The 19,660-nt window shown below is 31.4% G+C and overlaps 1 pseudogene; it reads left to right on the top strand.

Annotated features, from left to right (window-relative positions):
- Positions 1-10,358: 10,358 nt before the first annotated feature.
- LOC111315109 (receptor-like protein kinase HAIKU2) lies at positions 10,359-19,660 on the top strand (annotated as a pseudogene).

The following is a 19,660-nucleotide window of genomic DNA, read 5'->3' as shown; positions in this document are numbered from 1 at the left end:
CAAGTTGCTCAAGCTCAAGATTCAAACTAGCTGCCAATCCCAGTACCACTCGAATAGAACTCATTTTTACAACTGGAGCAAAAATCTCATCAAAATCGATGCCTGGTTTCTGAGAAAAACCTTTTACTACCAATCGAGCTTTGTACCTCACTAGTTTGTCACCATCCTTTTTCAACTTGAACACCCATTTATTCTTTAATGGCCTCTTCCCTGTTGGAAGTTTAACAAGATCATAAGTACCATTCTTTCGCAATGACTCCATCTCTTCTTTCATTGCTTTTAACCAGTGCTCTCTATCCGGAGTAGCCTGCACATCTTGAAAGCTTTCTGGCTCCCCTTCACTGGTAACTAAAATAAAACCTGAACTTGGATACCTGGTAGATGGCCTGCGCTCTCTAGTAGATCTCCTGAGCTGAGACTCTACATCACTTGATGCTGAAGGTAGCTCCCCCTGCTCAACACTCTCAGGTAGAGAGGATTGCTCCCCCTGCTCAAAACTAATAGCATCTGGCTCATCACCAACTATGGCTGGCTCATTCATATCCCCAAGTTCTGTTTCTGGCTCATTTTCACCATCTGTGGCTCTTTCCTGTGAAATCCCTGTCGGTGTTGAAACATCACACTCAACAGTAACTCGTGTAGTCTTCTCATTTTTCTCAAGGTCTGCTATGGTTTCTTTTTCATGAAAGACCACATCTCTGCTTCTGACTGTCTTTCTCTTTACTGGATCCCATACCCTGTAGCCAAATTCCTCATCACCATATCCTACAAACACACACTGTGTAGCTTTACTATCAAGCTTTGACCTCTGCTCTTTTGGTACATGCATGAATGCTTTACACCCAAAAACTTTTAAGTGAGAGTATGAAGCATCTTTTCCTGTCCACACTCTTTCTGGAATGTCAAAGCCCAAAGGAACTGATGGTGACCTGTTAAGTAAATAACAAGCTGTGTTGACTGCTTCACCCCAGAATGGCTTTGGTAATTTTACCATCCTCAACATACATCTGACTTTTTCCACAATGGTGCGATTCATTCTTTCAGCTATACCATTATGCTGCGGTGTTCCAGGTTCTGTCCTCTCATGCCTGATCCCATGCTTTAAGCAATACTCTTCAAAGCTTTTAGATGTGTATTCCTCACCATTATCAGTTCGAATACACTTTAAGGGTAACCCTGTCATCCTTTCAACCATGGCATGAAATTTTTGAAAATACTGCAGTACCTGACTTTTATATTTCAACATATACACCCAAGTCTTACGTGAAGCATCATCAATAAAAGTAACAAAATATCTGCTACCACCTAATGACTCAACCTCAATGGGACCACATACGTCAGAATAAATTAATTCCAATATATTTTCTTTTCTCTGAGAACTTTTACGAAAAGAAACTCTATGATGCTTACCAAACAAACAATAATCACATGAATCGAGAGACATACCTTTGGTCAAGGGAATGAGAGAGTGCCTTGCCAAAACCTGTAACCCTTTTTCACTCATGTGTGCCAGCCTCCTGTGCCACAAGTTTGCTGAAGCATCATTTTCAACGGTATTTACCTGGTTACCGTTCAATTGCATCCATGTCTTATACATTGTGCAGCATAGTTTTCCCCTTGCAACTACCATAGATCCTTTGAGAAGCTTCCACTGTCCATTCTTTTGTCGGCTTTCATATCCCTCCTTATCAAGGACATTAATAGCAAGCAAGTTCATTCTCATATCTGGAATGTGTCTGACATCCCTTAAAGTCAACATGCAGCCTGTACTAGTTTGTACACCAATATCACCAATCCCAACAATCTGCGACACACTCTTGTTTCCCATCTTGGTACAACCAAAGTCTCCTGCTTTGTAAGTTGTAAACAACTCTCTCTTAGGAACACAATGATATGCCGCTCCTGTGTCAACTATCCACTCAATGCCGGGATCACTAACATGATTACAATCACCATGTGTACAAATCAAAGTAACTGAATCACTATCTGAATTCACTGCTGCAACATTGCCATCATCTGAACTCTTGCCTTTCTCATCTTTTCGCTCTTGCTTCAAGATTCTACAATTTCGTTTTATATGACCAGCCTTACCACAATGGAAACACTTCACTTTACCTCTAAACTTAGATTTATGTTTAGACTTACAAGTTGCAATCTTTTTAACAAGCATAACTTTATTCATACATGTTTTTCTCTCATACAATGCTGTCAATTTTTCCCAAACAATGTGAGCATCCGATTCCTGCGCTACATGATGGAACACGCTGATATCAACCCATTTTCTGATTGTAGCCAGCGTCTTTCTACCTAGCTTCTTCCAGCTTTCATCTTTCATATCTGCTGGTTTAGCCGAATCACCCAATACTGGCTCATACAAATCTTTGCAGTATAGATGATCCTCCATCATAGGCTTCCAAATTGAATAATTTGATGCTGTCAATTTTATCATGGAACCTGTATCACCTTCCATGATCTCAAACAGAATTTACTTCTATCCTGGGTTGCTTCTGTATCGATGTCTCAAAATAACCCTCGCTCTGATACCACTTGTTGCGCCTGAAGCAATAATCACAACAATACAGAAGCAATAGACAACAATCAATAATCAAATACGCAGGAAAAATAAAGCACACCAAGATTTACGTGGAAAACCCTCCAGTGTAGAGGAAAAAAAACCACGGGCCACCAGAAAAATCTTCACTATCAAATAATAGTTATACAAAGTTCTTCTCTAGCTAAAACTAGAGCTAATCAACAACTAGAGAAACAATTGGAGAAATCTCACCAAATAAGTGACTCAACAAATACACCATGGATTTGTTTCTAGAGAGCTTCAAACCCGATCTTCACCGTTCAGAATGTAGAACTCTGAATCATAAACCTCCTGACAAGGTTTCAACTCAATCGGATCACGGATTGACTTCCGTTCAACCAACTCTCCCTTCTCTTTTTTCTCTCTCTGCTTTTCCTGGCTTTTCTTCTTTCTCTGCTTGGTTGTCGACACACACCTTAAACAACCCCACCTCTTTTTTATTAAGTAGCTAGGGCTCTGTGTAAAATAAAAGATCAAGGCCCATAGCCTTTACTTGATCCAAAACTACTTACATGGGACTGAACCCCATTTTCCTAACAATTATGACAATGATTTTTGTTCGTTTGGACTAAGGATTTTACATTAACTTTATTTCCATTTCCCCCTCCTTTTTGAGTCATTATCAGGTAATCATCTCAAACTCACAGGAATCACAACTGGAAACAGAAGCAAATTGTTTCTCTCAGGACACTCTCATTCGATTTCCTGGACAGTAATTATTTTGGACTTAAAGAACCTCAATTTCAGCCCATTTGTTTTCAGCTCCAGGATTTGAGCCCACTTGCAAAGAATGTATTATGTATGAGGTTAATGAAGCACTAGATGGCACTACCCAATCTACACTATCTATTGAAAAAAAATCCTCAAAGAGTTGTTTTAGAGACATTTATCTGAATTTGATTGGTGGGTTCTTTAATTATAATGGGTTTTAATAATTTTTTTACAGAGAAAGCTGGACTTTACATTCTTCCTTAAATGAATGGGCTCTACACATATGATCCAGTTACAAATAAGAATCTGCTTTTGGTTTTGAGAAATAAGGAATAAAATGCAGCCTTGACTTCCAACGACTTTTATTGACATGAAAAGCTGTCGTTTATGCTATTCATGCTTGACAATGTAGGCCACAAATTAGCAATTCAAGTCTCATATTTGTCCTTTTGGAAGGAATTTGTCAATTTCTCATAACTAAACATAAACTTTCTCTAAAACCCATAATTTCCTGCAATGGGAAGGAAGAAAAATGAAAGATTGAAGGATTGCTACATCAGAGTATGCTGAGTAACTTATTAAAAGCTATATCAATTAGTCCCTCTCATCAGATTTTAGTTTAACTTAATATTTTGTTATTTTGATAATTCATTATAAAGTTAATTACATATTTATATGAAACATATTACTGAATTATAATGAACTTTTGACTATATTTATACAATCTGATGACTATTATAATTTTTTAACTTCATTATGATGAAAATTAAACAGATTCATTTGAAATATTTTTAAATTATTTATCATAATAAACTTTTAAATTTGAATTTTTGGTATATGCTTAATAATTTTGATCAATTTAATGATATTTATATAATTTAATTTGTATAAAAAAATTTATATTTTATACCACCCGACAGAGCGAGGAAGGACATTAGTATAATTTATTTCGATAGAAAATTATTACCAATTACAATAATTCATGTCGAAAGTTGAAACACCCAATTTAAAAAATAAAAAAAATTGGATCATTTCACAGATTATATGAAAACATGGTTTTTGTTAAATTTGACAATTCATGTTTTAATGTTGTGTTTTGTGTCGTGTTTGATACGTAAAAAGATATAAATTATTAAAATATAAATAAAACATGAATTATAAAATATATTTAAATTTTAAATATGAAAATAATACATTTATTATACATATTATATGTGACACAATACGATTAATACATATACAATCAATTTATTTAAATACGATATAAATAAATATGGATATATAAAATAGATACAACTAATACAAATATACACAAAAATACAATTAAAATGATAAACAACTATGAATTATCCATCATTTACAGTTTACAAATTACAATTAAGTAATAGCCAAAAATTCTTGAAGACACTAAACAATAGTCAATAACTTATGCCTTATTACACATTTACATAGTACAAATTACATTACATCAAGTCCAAGTCTCTAACCTTCATTAGTGGTGTTCCATTAAAGACATTAAACAATAACTTTACATAAAAATATAATAATGTCTCCAATTCATTTCATACTGTATAATATATATTTTAAATAGTAAAATAATTCATTAGTATCCAAGTGTAGATAGTAGATACCAACATATGATCAAGCATCATACTCGTTCAACAAATAAAGTATACCAACCTATCAGATCAATGTATTCAAAATAAATAAATAAAAATATGAATATGAAAATATAATAACCATTTATGTATATATGATAAAAGGTTTATTTCAAAAGCTATATTTTTTATGCTTTTTATTTTTTTTGTTTTTTCTTATATATAATATTAATATATTGATACTAAAATTATTTTTTAATATATAAATATTATTATATATTTTCAATAATTACTTAATTAGTATGATTTATTTTCAAAATATCCTAATGACTTATTAAAAATATTGAAAAATATCAAATTCATATATTTATGTTACTTATAATAATTTTTTATGCATTATAATATGATTAAAATAAATTACATATTTTAATTATCATGAGTATACTCATATACATATGATTTAGAATAAATTATATAATTTATTATAATTAATATGGGTATAATATGATGTGATTTAGATTTTAGAATAAAATATATTAAAAAGTCATTAAGATGAGTATATACATTACATTATAATAACACCTTATCATGTCATATAGAAATATAAATTATATAATCTTTTATCATTATAAATGTTATTTAGAATAAATATGTTATGTTTAATTTCAAATGTATAATCTTTGTCATGTGATTTATAATAAAATATTTAAAATAGGTTTTTGAAATGTGTATTTACAGTAATAATTTATAAGATAAGTTTTAATAATATTGTATCATGTAATATAAAATAAATTATATAATTTTTATCATTATGCATATTATTTAGAATATGCATTATTTTTAATTTCAAATGTATAATCTCTTATTTTAATTCTTATGATTTTAAAATAATCACATATCATGATTCATGTTATTAAGATGATCATATAGTTTTTTATCATTATAAATGTTATTTATTATTAATATAATATATTATTGTATATTCATGTGATTTGAATTTACTTTATTTGATCAATTACCATAATGTTGGATGTTATTTGTTATTAACAATTAAGTCACATTATCTTTTTCAATTCTTTTTTTAATAAAAACTTTTTTAATCTTATTACAAAAAGTTACAAAGAATAATATATATTTAATATATTGAGATATATATATATATATATATACATGTAATACATAAATTGTTAATATAAAAAGACTAGCATATTAAAAAGTATAAAAACATTTGATGCCAATATAATATGCATTTAATATATATATATATATATATATATTTAAATTTTAATATATACATCATTAATATAATAATCATAAATATAAACGTAACTATAGTAGTTTTTAGTATTAAATCTAAAATGATAAACTTCTAAAGATTAAAGAATGAAATAATGATGTATTCGTACTAATATTATTATTTATATTGTATTTATTTATTAATATAAAAATAATTTTATAATAATTATTAAATGAATATCATAATTAAATGTTTAAAATAATCTTTATATGGTATTAAATAGTTAATTAGGCATCATAATTAAAAAATAAAAAATAAAAATAATCTTTATATATTTATATTAAATTAAAATAAATATAAAAATATATTATACGTGTTAAACATGTTAAACGTGTACCCGTGAAATAATTAAACTAAAAGTATTTTTCATATCGTGTCACATGTTAAATATGTATTCATGTAACATATTTTATTTAAATATATCTTTTGTATCTTACACTTATTTAGATGTGTCAACACTTATAATACACGAATTATGCCGTATCAAAATTTATGCCAACACAAATAAATATAAAATATATATTTTTAAATATATATAATTTTTTTCATATTATTTTATATTATATCACCATGCCATATCTAAATCAACTCTAACTTTTTTTTCATCTTTAGCCTTTAACGACCTTCCACCAATCCCACTCCCCCGTACGATAATTAAGGATGGACTAAAATAATGAAGTCATTAAGGGTTAAAAATCAAGATAGTAAATCATTTTTATTTGTTTAATTTAATTAAGTTACACAACGAAAATACTATAATTTTTTTTTGTTGGTATTTATAGTTTTCATGATTTAATCAATGCTAACTAAAACTAATAGTCTAAGATCATATTGATCTTAAAACTTGAATAATTGGATTTATTTTTGCTTATTTTGCGTATTATATACTTTTTTCTTACTTAATTTGTACCATTGAAGTCATTTTCAAAAGAAATTAGTAAATTTCTGCCACTTACAGAATAGTTGGAACATTGAATGTTGACTAAGTTATTTTTGCACTAATAATATGAATGTAATAGTCAAATTTGGACAGTGACTACATATAATTTTATTCATTAACAAGAGTACCTTTACAAAATTTTCTTGGTTAAATCTAACATAATCAATGAGAAAATTCTCCATCCAGATAAGATATGTGAATTCTAATAAATGGATCAGAAATAATTCATTAATGTGGAATTAAATATCAAGTTAACAAGTGCCTACAGAGACTAGTTAAAGGAATCAATATTGCGATGAATAAATCATAAATGAGCCGTATATTGGTTTTGGGCTTCTGGCAACAAATTTTCATGGTGAATTATGAGCCATGCATGATGTGTCAAACTCCAACGTTCAAACTTTACATGACAATTGATGAGGTTTCCTGAATTGATTTTTTTTTTCTCTAAAATGGTCCCGGTGGCCTTGGGTCAAGTCAAAAAGACCATCTCATGGATGTTGAAAGATTGTAGTATTTTTAGCTAATGCTCTATAATTTTGGTGCCATTTCTGAAGCTGCTGTAATCAACATGAAAATGACAGGAAAAAAGAAACCCTGAAAAAGGTCAGTTAAATCACTCTCCATCGTTGTGAAATTTAAAATGCGGACTTTGAATCGACTGTTGAAATTAGACGACAAAGGGGCCACAGCCACAGTTAAAAGTGATTTTCCAGTACCAGCAATCGGGAAATGTTTTAATAATAACAATAATAAAAGTACTAGTAGGTTGAATGCATTTTGTGTTCAAAATTTCAAAGAATTTCCTTGAGAGATGAATGATTGTCTCCTTCTTTATTGAACGGTCCCTGTTCCCAAGTCATAAAGTCATTGACCACTTGGTTTCCCTACAAAAGACTTTGAACATTTGACTCAGTCAACTTTTGTCATGGCAATTGGCAAATCGCGATAGACCGACAAAGCACTCTTCAAGTTGTAAAATGGCATGCTCAGGAAAATCATTCCCCCTCCGCCCAAGCAAATCATCTTTTAATAAGACAAAAAAGCAACAGCATACATCAATAAAAAATATACCACTTTAGGATAAGATTCTAAGATACCAAACAGTTTAAACCTTGTCTGATGTGTCAATTGATTAAACAAAATGAAGTAGCTCAGGACATAGTTTGGCCAAAAGGCCTGCAAGCCAAGTTGCTATTGATACAATTTTGACTAGAGAAGAAGAGCAGCAGAAGACAAAAGGAAACAAGGACAAGGATGAACAGTTTGTTACCTAGTCTGGGTGGCTGAGCCCACATCGATCATGATCATCAAGGCAATTACCAGGAAAAGAAAATGGAATTTGGATTTCTTATCTTCTTTAATACTGGACTACTGGTGTACAAATGGATTTCTTCGCTTTGGAACTGTTTGTCATATTCGATTTACATACAATTTCTTTTGTTACAAAATAGTAGCCTGAGAAAAAAAAATAGAAGTTAAACATTCTTAACTGTCACTCAATATTCACTCAATAGTGGTAAAGTTACAAAGCAATAACCAAGGAAAGCATAGTCTATCAAGGACCTAATTTCACAACAAAACAAAGGTAGAATTTTCAAATTAGTCATGGAACAAAATGTTCATATTCACATTGTGCTTAATTTTGCTTTTTTCCTTCAATAAACTAAGTTCATAGTGTTTATCAATGGCCTAATTTTTATGAAGGCGAAAAAAGAAGAAACTACTTTATAAAAGCGGAATAGTCCAGCATAAAAGTTACACAAAAGATTTCTTATAGGCTTTAGTAATGAAACTTTTGTTGAATTGGCCCCAAGGAGCTTTGACTGTCCCCGGGCCCCGTGATCCCTGATGAACAAAACAATGGGTGTCAACCTGCGGCTTGCTGGGCACCTGAATTTCTAGATCTCATGAGCCATACTTTATTGGTAAACACATTTGGACTTGTGTAGTGAAATCTGTCCTATATTTCACACGGTTGGTCTTGGGATTTGAGGCTGTAAAAATTATATATTCATTATTTTTAGACTTATTTTGTTGGAAAAAGTAAGAAACCAAAATTATGATGAGGTTGAATATGAAATTTAGTTTATTTTATTTATGTAATAATTTTTAAAATATAATATTCAATAGATTTATGATATGTTTGATATGTTAAATTATAATAAGATATGATAAAATGATATTAAAAATATAATTATATTAAATAATATTATTTTATTTTATATTTAATGTATATAAAGATTAAGATAAAATAATTTATTTATTGGTTAAAATTATTTTTTAAAAATTTATATAAATTAAATTATTGATATAATTTTTAAAAGTATAATAAAATATGTAAATTTACTCTGAGTTAAAAATAATTATTTTCACTTAAAAAGAATTAAATCATTTTATTCTAAGAAAATGATTAATCTTTTTTATCATCTTATTTTTTTAAATACAAATATAATATAAGATAATTATTATTTTATTTTATTCATTATCGTATATACCAAACATGAATCTAATGTTTAAATTTTTTATTTATAATTTTTTTTATTTTTAGATTGAAACTTATTATGCAGAAAAATAGAGATGATAATATGTTGGCACGTTTATAATTCCTTTTCTCTTTTTTTTTTTCTAAAAATTTGGTTCTTTTATTTATATATATATATATATATTCACATTTTCACTATAATTTCGTTAGATTCCACTGATGCCAGATTATTTGTGATAATGCAAAGATCAGATCAGATGTTCGAATCCGGTTAAGAATCAAATTCAAACTAATTAGTTAAGATAAATTGAACTTAAACACTAATTAGTTAACAAAAGAAAGTCAAAGTCGGCTTGACTAAATTCCGTACCTCTTGCACCCGCTTCGGTACCCAGACTCCACCGCATCATAATTAATTATTTATATAAATAAATAGCGCAAACCCCACTATTGACACACCATAATTAATAAGTTTCTTGGTCCTTTGTTGTTCCTCTCCTCTATCTGTGAAAAACCTCAAACTCCTTTCCCCTCAATCTCAAGTCTTCATCAACAGCCTACGACCCTATGCTTATTACCGTCATCAGTGACAGAGAGAAGGCGCCCCTCTAGTTCGCAGCTTTGGAGATAAGACGAGACCAGAACCTTAAATGAACAGTAACAGCAAATCAAAACTTTTTCTGTTCCAAACAAATGTGCTTTTCCCATTGTTTTTAGAATTTTACTACAAAACAATGACCGTTATAACTGAAAAATGAAAAAGAAAGACCCCCTGTAAGAACTCCCTCCAAATCCAATATAGTGACCAATTTCCCTTTTAGCAACCAGACATTTCCTTCCTTATTCTTAACAATGTTTGCATAAAACTGAACTGGCTTTATTTGGCGAATTGCAGCATTGAAGGGAAGATTCCTCCAGAAATTGGAGATCTCACTGACCTTACAGAATTAGACCTCGGATACAATCATTTATCTGGAGAAATTCCGGTGGAGATTGGAAAGCTTAACAAACTACGGTGGCTTGATCTTTATAACAATGAATTGACAGGAAAACTTCCTGTTGGATTGAGAAATCTGACAAAACTGGAAAATTTCGATTCCTCAACCAACCATCTTGAAGGAGATATCTCAGAAGTGAGGTATTTGACCAACCTGGCAAGTCTGCAACTCTACAGGAACCAGTTTACAGGTGAAGTACCACCGGAGTTAGGTGAATTAAAAAAACTGGTGATGCTGTCTCTCTATACCAACATGTTGACTGGTCCTCTGCCTCAAAAGCTTGGTTCTTGGGCTGATTTCATCACCATCGATGTATCAGAGAATTTCTTGACTGGTCCAATTCCACGGGAAATGTGCAAGAAAGGAATCATGAGTTGGCTTGTCATGCTTCAGAACAGGTTTACCGGTGAAATTCCGGTGACTTACCCAAGTTGCACCACTTTAGAGCGGTTTAGAGTCGCTAACAACTCGCTTTCAGGCATAGTCCCGGCTGTAATACGGGGATTACCAAAACTGGAAATAATTGCCATTGCTTTCAATCAATTTGAAGGTCCAATTACATCTGATATCAAGAACGCAAAAGAAATAAGGATACTGTTAGCAGTGTTAGGAATACGTGGGTTCAGTTTCATCTAATTGATTTTGGTTAATTAAAAAGTCTAAAACTTTTTTTTTTTGTTTTGACTTAAAAGAGAGCTCTACCTAAAAAAAAGAAACGGGAATCTTTAAAGCTTTTTTTTTTTTTTTTGGTCTTTGACTTAAGAGAGCTATACCTAAAAAAATAAAGAAGAGGGGGAATGTGATTAAAGGTGAGAAATAGAAAGTGGCGCCGAGGAAAAAAGAAAGGCAGAAAATTAGAGAAAAAATGGAGAAAGAAGAGTTGATTTAACGAAATTTAATTTGTGATTTGATTGAGTTAAAATTTTATCAATAAATTTATGATTTAGAGTTTTACATTTTGAACGGTGGAGATCATATTTGAATATTTTTAAAAATAAATTTATGATATATTTGTTGAGTCACTTATTTAGTGAGATTTCTCTAATTATCTTTATAGTTATTGACTAACTCTAGTTTTAACTAGAAGTAAACTTTGTATATCCATTATTTGATAGTGAAGATTTTTCTGATGATCCATAATTTTTTTCTTCTACATAAGAAGGTTTTTCATATAAATCTTCATATGCTTTATTTTTTTTTGCGTTGTTAATTATTGATTATTGTTTACTGCTCTGAATTTATTATGATATATTGCTTCTGCGTTGTTGTGTTTGTTATTTTAGGCCCAACAAGCATAACACTATCAGTTATCAGGTGAGTTGCCAGAAGAGATTTTAAAAGCTATATCTTTGGTTACAATTGAGCTAAATAACAATCAGATTTCAAAGAAAATCCCTCATAGAATTGGGGAACTGAAAAGATTAAGCAGCCTTAAATTGCACAACAACAGGTTATCTGGTTCTACACCATAGTCATTAGGTTATTGTTCTTCCATCAATCACATAAACATGGCTAATAATTCTTTTTTTGGCAAAATCCCATCATCTTTATGATATTTGCCGACATTGAACTCTCTAAATTTGTCTAGAAAATAACTCTCCGGTAAAATTTCAGAGAGCTTGTCTTCACTCAAGCTGAACCTTTTTTATTTGTCCTATAATCGATTAACTGGTCCTATACCATAGTATTTATTTATTGACGCATATAATCGTAGTTTGGCTGAAAACCTTGGCCTTTGTAGTTCAACTATTAGATCTTTTAAGAAAAGTTCGCCTGATTTTTGTTGGGCCTAAAGCAATAAACACAACAATGTAGAAGCAATATATCATAATAAACTTATAATAATAGACAATAATCAACAATATAGGAAAAATAAAGCACACCAAGATTTACGTGAAAAATCTTTCAATGTATAGGAAAAAATCACGAACCACAAAAAAAAATTTTACTATCAAATAATTGATATACAAAATTTTTCTCTAGCTAAAACTAGAGTTAATCAACAACTAGAGAGACAATTAGAGAAATCTCATCAAATAGGTGACACATCAAATACATTTTGGATTTGTTCCTAGAGAGCTTTAAACCTGATCTCCATTGTTCAGAATATAGAACTCTAAATCATAAATCTATTGATAAAATTTCAGCTTAATCGAATCACGGATTGACTTTCGTTCAACTAACTCTTCCTTCTTTTTTTTCTTTCTATTTTTTTTACTTTTTTTTTCTTGATTTGCAACATCACCTTAAAACAGCCTTACTTCTTTTTATGAAATAGCTAGGGCTTTGTGTAAAAATAAAAAAAAAAAGGCCCATGGCCTTTGATTGGTCCAAAACCAATTACATAGGATTGGATCCCATTTTTCTAACAATCTCCCCTTTCAATCCCATTAGAAGGAGATTCATCACAATAGCAATTTCATTTGAAACTTACCTTGGCCAAGAAACTCATTCCAGCCAAGTTATTACATAGCCCAAGCTATTTTTAGAGAAGTATCTTAGTCAATATATCTGCTACATTCTCATCAGTATGAACTTTTTTCAACAGCATTTATTGTTCCTCAATTATTCAATGTAACCAGTGATATCTAATATCAATGTGCTTTGTTCTAGCATGGTACATGATATTTTTACTCAAATCTAAAGTATTCTAACTATCACAAAATAGCACATACTCTTTTTGATTCAACTCTAATTCAAGAAGAAAATGTTTCATCCAAAGTATTTTTTTACCTGCTTCAGTTGCTGTAATATACTCGACCTCTATAGTTAACAAAGCAATACACTTTTATAACTTGGATTATCAAGACACAGCTCTTCTTGCAAAAGTGAATAAATACCTTCAAGTAGATTTTTTACCATCAAGATCACATGCTATGTCAGCATCAGTAAACTCTTCTAGAACTGGTTATAAAACTCCATAACTCAAACACATTTTTTATGTGCCCTTTAAATGTCTGAAAATTCATTTCACTGCTTCCTAGTGAATTTTTTTCAGATTAAAAAAAAATTTACTCACTACACCAACTGCATAAGTAATGTTAGGCCATGTACAAACTATAAGATATATTAAAGAATTGACTGCAGAAGAAAAAAGAATACTAGACATAGTCAGTTGCTCTTTTTTAAACATCAGATAAGAGTTTTTACTCAGATGAAAATGGTTGACAAGTGGACTACTAACTGATTTAGCATGTTGCATATTGAATCTACTAAGCACATGTTCAACATACTTTTTCTATGAAAACAATAGCTTTCTAGCTCTCTTATCTTGAATAATGTCCATACCGAGAATCTGCTTTGCTGAACCTAAATCTTTTATGTCAAAAGACTTAGATAATTGTTCTTTTAACCTGTAAACTATATTAGTATCTTATCCTACAATCAATAAATCATCAACATATAATAACAGAATAATGAAGTTACTATTAGAGAATTTTTTGACATACACACAAGAATTCACTATCGTTTTTTTATAATTGTGGTTCACTATAAAAGAATCAAACTTTTTATACCATGTCGTGGAGCTTGTTTCAAGCTATACAAGCTTTTTAGTTTATAAACTAAGTGCTCTTTCCATTTTACTTCAAAATCCTCAGGCTAATTCATATAAATATCTTTCTGTAAGTCACCATACAAGAATACAATTTTAACATCAAGTTACTCGAGCTTAAGATTCAAACTTGCTATTAATCCTAATACTACTAGAATGTAACTTATTTTCATAACTGAAGAAAAGATCTCATCAAAATCGATGCCTGATTTCTGAAAAAAATCTTTCACTATCAATCGAGCTTTGTACCTTACTAGCTTATCACTATCATTTTTCAACTTGAACAACCATTTATTTTTTAACGACCTTATCCCTTTCGAAAGTTTAACAAGATCATAAGTATCATTTTTTCGTAATGACTCCATCCTTATTTCATTATTTTTAATTAGTGCTCTCTATCCGGAGTAGCTTACACATCTTGAAAGCTTTCTGGCTCCCTCTCATTAGTAATTAAAATAAAATTTAAACTTGGATACTTAATAGATGGCTTGTGCTCTCTAATAGATTTTTTAGGCTGAAACTCTATACCACTTCATGCCGAAGGTAGCTCTCTCTACTTAACACTCTCTAATGGAGAGAATTGCTCTTCCTGTTCAAAACTGATTGCTTTTGGCTCATCACTAACTATGGCTGGCTCATTCATATCTTCAAGTTCTATTTCTTGCTCATTTTCATCATCTATAACTCTTTCCTATGAAACTCTTATTGGTATTAAAACATCACACTTAATGGTAATCCGTGTAGTCTTCTTATTTTTCTCAATGTCTACTATGATTTTTTTTTATGAAAGACCATATCTCTGCTTCTGACTGTTTTTCTCTTCATTAGATCCTATATCCTATAGCCAAATTTCTCATCATCATATCTTACAAACACATACTGTGTGACTTTACTATCAAACTTTGACCTTTACTTTTTTGGTACATGTATGAATGTTTTACACCTGAAAACTTTCAAGTAAGAGTATGAAATATCTTTCCCTATCCATATTATTTCTAGAATGTCAAAGCTCAAAAGAACTGATGGTGATTTGTTAAGCAAATAACAAGTTGTGTTGACTACTTCACCCTAGAATGACTTTGATAATTTTGCTATCTTCAACATACATTTAACTTTTTTCACAATAATATGATTCATCCTTTCAGCTACACCATTATGCTGTTGTGTTCCAAGTTCTGTCATCTCATACATGATCTTATGCTTTGAACAATACTCTTCAAAGTCTTTGGATATATATTTTCTATCATTATCAATCCAAATACACTTCAAGGATAACCCTATCATCCTTTCTACCATAGCATAAAATTTTTAAAAATATTGTAATACCTGACTTTTATTTTTTAACATATATACTTAAGTCTTACGTAAAATATCATCAATAAAAGTAATAAAATACCTGCTACCACCTAATGACTCAACCTCAATAGGATCACATACGTCAGAAAAAATCAATTTCAATCTATTTTTTTTCTCTGAGAACTCTTACGAAAAGAAACTCCACGATGCTTACCAAACAAATAATGATCACATGAATCGAGAGACATATCTTTAGTCAAATGAATGAGAGATTGCTTGTCAAAACCCATAACCCCATCTCACTCATATTTGCCAGTCTCTTGTGCCACAAGTTTGTTGAAGCATTATCCTCAATGACATTTATCTGGTTACCGTTCAATTGCATCTATGTCTTATACATTGTGCAGCATAATTTTTCTCTTATAAGTACCATAGATCTTTTAAGAAGCTTTCACTATCCATTCTTTTGTCGACTCTCATATCTCTTTTTATCAAAAATATTAATAGCAAGCAAGTTCATTCTCATATCCAAAATGTATCTGACATCCCTTAAAGTCAACATGCAACTTGTACTAGTTTGTACAATAATATCATTAATCCCAACAATCTATAACACACTTTTATTTTTCATCTTGGTGTAACCAAAGTATCTTATTTTATAAGTTGTAACAACTCTTTTTTAGGAACATAATGATATGTCACTCATGTGTCAACTATCCACTCAATATCGGGATTACCAACATGATTACAATCATTATGTGTACAAATCAAAGTAACTGAATCACTATTTGAATTCACTGCTGTAATATTGTTATCATCTGAACTCTTGCTTTTCTCATCTTTTCACCCTTGCTTTAAGATTTTACAGTGTCATTTTATATGACTTACTTTACCACAATGAAAACATTTCACTTTATCTCTGAATTTGGATCTATGTTTAGACTTACTATGGCTTTTTGAGTTTTGACCTCTGTCGATATTTTTACTCCTGTTCTCTGTGACAAGAGCTTGATTCTCAGGGTTTTTATCTTTTCACCTTGCTTCTTCATTAAGCATACCATACTTTACCATCTTCAATGTCATTTTGTAATCAAAAGCTGAATTAAGAATAATCACAACTAGAGTATTCTAGCTGTCTGATAATGAACTTAAAAGAAACAACGCCTTTATTTCATCATCCATCTTAAGCTCTATAGTAGTCATCCAATTAAATATATTTTAAAAATCACTCAAATATTTTGTAATCGATTGTCCATCCCTGTACTGTAAAGTTGCAAGCTTTTTAACAAATATAACTTTATTCATACATGTTTTTCTCTCATACAATGTTGCTAATTTTTTTTTAAATAATGTGGGCATTTGCCTCTTTCACTACATGATTGAATGTGTTGATATCAACCCATTTTCTGATTGTAGCCAGCATATTTTTAAATTTTTTTTAGTTTTCATCTTTCATATCTGCTGGTTTAATCAAATCACCTAATATCAGCTCATAAAATCTTTGCAGTATAAATTATCTTGCATCATAAACTTCTAAATTGAATAATTTTATACTGTTAATTTTATCACGAAATCTGTATCACCCTCCATGACCTCAAACAGAATTTACTTCTGTCTTGAGCTACTTTTATATTATTGTCTCAAAATAACCCTTGCTTTAATAACACTTATTGGGCCTGAAACAATAAACACAATAACATAAAAGTAATATATCGTAATAAACCCACAGTCATAAACAACAATCAACAATAAACAATGTAGAAAAAATAAAGCACACCAAGATTGACATGAAAAACCTTCCAATGTAGAGAAAAAAATCACGGACCACCAGAAAAATCTCTACTATCAAATAATGGATAGGCAAAGTTCTTCTCTAACTAAAACTAGAGTTAATTAACAACTAGAAAGACAATTGGAGAAATCTCACCAAATAGGTGACTCAACAAATACACTTTGGATTTGTTCCTGAAGAGCTTCAAACCCGATCTTCACTGTTCAGAATGTAAAACTTTGAATCATAAACCTGTTAATAAAATTTTAGCTTAATCGGACTATGAATCGACTTTCGTTCAACAAATTCTCCCTTCTCCCTTTTCTCTCTATTTTTTTGACTTTTCTTCTTTTTTTTTTTTTTCTGAGTTTACGACACTACCTTAAAATAGTCTCATCTACTTTTATTAAGTAACTAGGGTTCTGTGCAAAAAGAAAGACTAAGGCCTATGATTGGTCCAAAATCAATTAGATGGGGCTTAACCCTATTTTCCTAACAATTCTGGCATATCTAAAGATGTTCGTACACTGATAGTTTGTTTCGCTCTAGGTGCAATGATCTTGCTTGCTTCTCTTGGATGTTTTTTATATTTAAGGAGAACAGAAAAAGATCACGACCGTTCTTTGAAGGAGGTGTCTTGGGATGTTAAGTCTTTCCATGTGTTAACTTTCACTGAAGATGAAATTCTTGATTCCATCAAGCAAGAGAATCTGATTGGAAAAGATGGGTCTGGAAATGTATACAAAGTAGTTCTTTCTAATGGTAGGGAACTTGCTGCCAAACACATATGGAACACAGATTCTAATGGCCGCACAAAGAGCCGGAGTACTACCCCAATCCTCCACAAACGTGCTGGAAAGGAAAAGGAATTTGACTCGGAGGTGCAGATATTGAGCTCAATAAGACATGTCAATGTGGTGAAGCTCTACTGCAGCATTACTAGTGAAGACTCAAGCTTGTTGGTGTACGAGTACTTGCCTAATGGGAACTTGTGGGATCGATCGCATACAAGTAGGGAAATGATATTGATTGGGATACTCGGTATGAGATTGCAGGTGGGGCAGCTAAGGGACTGGAGTACCTTCATCATGGTTGCGAAAGGCCGGTGATCCATCGGATGTCAAATCTAGTAATATATTGCTGGACGAGTTTCTGAAGCCTAGGATTGCTGATTTTGGACTTGCCAAGATTGTTCAGGCCAATGGTGGTAAAGACTCCACCCGTGTGATTGCAGGCACCACTTGGCTACATAGCTCCTGGTATGTTGCTTTTTACTGTTTACTCTTTCAAGTTCCCTTTGATTTATGAGAATCAAGAATATAATATTAAGCATATTACACTGCAATCTGTCTTTAAGCCTCCAAATGAAAATCTGTCTTTAAGCATCCAAATGAAGCATTTTTTTTATAGGTTCTGTTTGTTAATAGTAAAATGTCAATTCTGCAGAATATGGTTACACCTACAAAGTCAACGGGAAGAGCGATGTGTATAGTTTTGGAGTGGTACTAATGGAGTTAGTGAGTGGGAAGAGACCAATTGAGCCAGAGTATGGAGATAATAAGGACATAGTGACTCGGGTCTGCAGCAAAATAAAGAACAAAGAGAGTGTTTTAAGTACGGTGGACCCAAGAATTCCTGATGCTTTCAAAGAAGATGCGGTCAAGGTGTTGAGAATTGTCATTTTGTGTACCACCACACTGCCGGCCCTCAGACCCACCCTGAGAACCGTGGTTTAAATGCTGGAAGAGGCTGAACCATGCAAGTTGGTCGGCATCGTTCAGCAAGTACGGTGACCTGAAGAAAACGGAAGCATTGTTGGATTCTGCTAAGAAGTTCAGTCTACAGTTATAAATCTTGTAACATTGTAGAAGCAGTTTTGTAACGTATTAGGTAATTTGATCAGCTTGTGATTAGTTGTAAAGTATTATCTAAGCCTGTAAGTAGGCTGTTACGCTTTGTAGTCTTAGATTTTGGTGCAAATAATTTTCAATGATGGAAGCTAAAGGTTGGGATGCTAACGACACTGGAGAGAGCTGATAAACTCCGAGGCCCGACTGTGAGGAAGGTGATTGAGATACTAAGTCCAGTCCAGACGGTGAAGTTTCTAGCTGCTTCTGATGAGTTTCAGCTTAGAATAAGGAAACGGGGTTTACAGAAAGACCAACAGAGAGAAACAGAATTGGGCTGAATTTTAAAGCCCTTTTTTTGTCTTGTAGTGATTGAATATGGATCCGAACTGCATCCTCAAATCAAAGATTGCTAATAAAGCGATCATCTGTCTGGGTGCAAGATTTTTTCCTGTTTACTTGGAATTTGACATATTATGACAATGATTTCTGTTCGTTTGGACTAAGGATTTTACATCAACTTTGTTTCCATGCCCCCCTTCTTTTTGAGTCATATAATTATCAAACAATC

The sequence above is a fragment of the Durio zibethinus genome, chromosome 20 (genome assembly GCF_047325235.1).
Source record: "Durio zibethinus cultivar Kanyao isolate XHJ-2024 chromosome 20, ASM4732523v1, whole genome shotgun sequence".
NCBI classification, from domain to species: domain Eukaryota; kingdom Viridiplantae; phylum Streptophyta; class Magnoliopsida; order Malvales; family Malvaceae; genus Durio; species Durio zibethinus.
The sequence above is the reverse complement of the archived record's forward strand: the minus strand, read 5'-3'. Positions and strand labels throughout refer to the sequence as shown.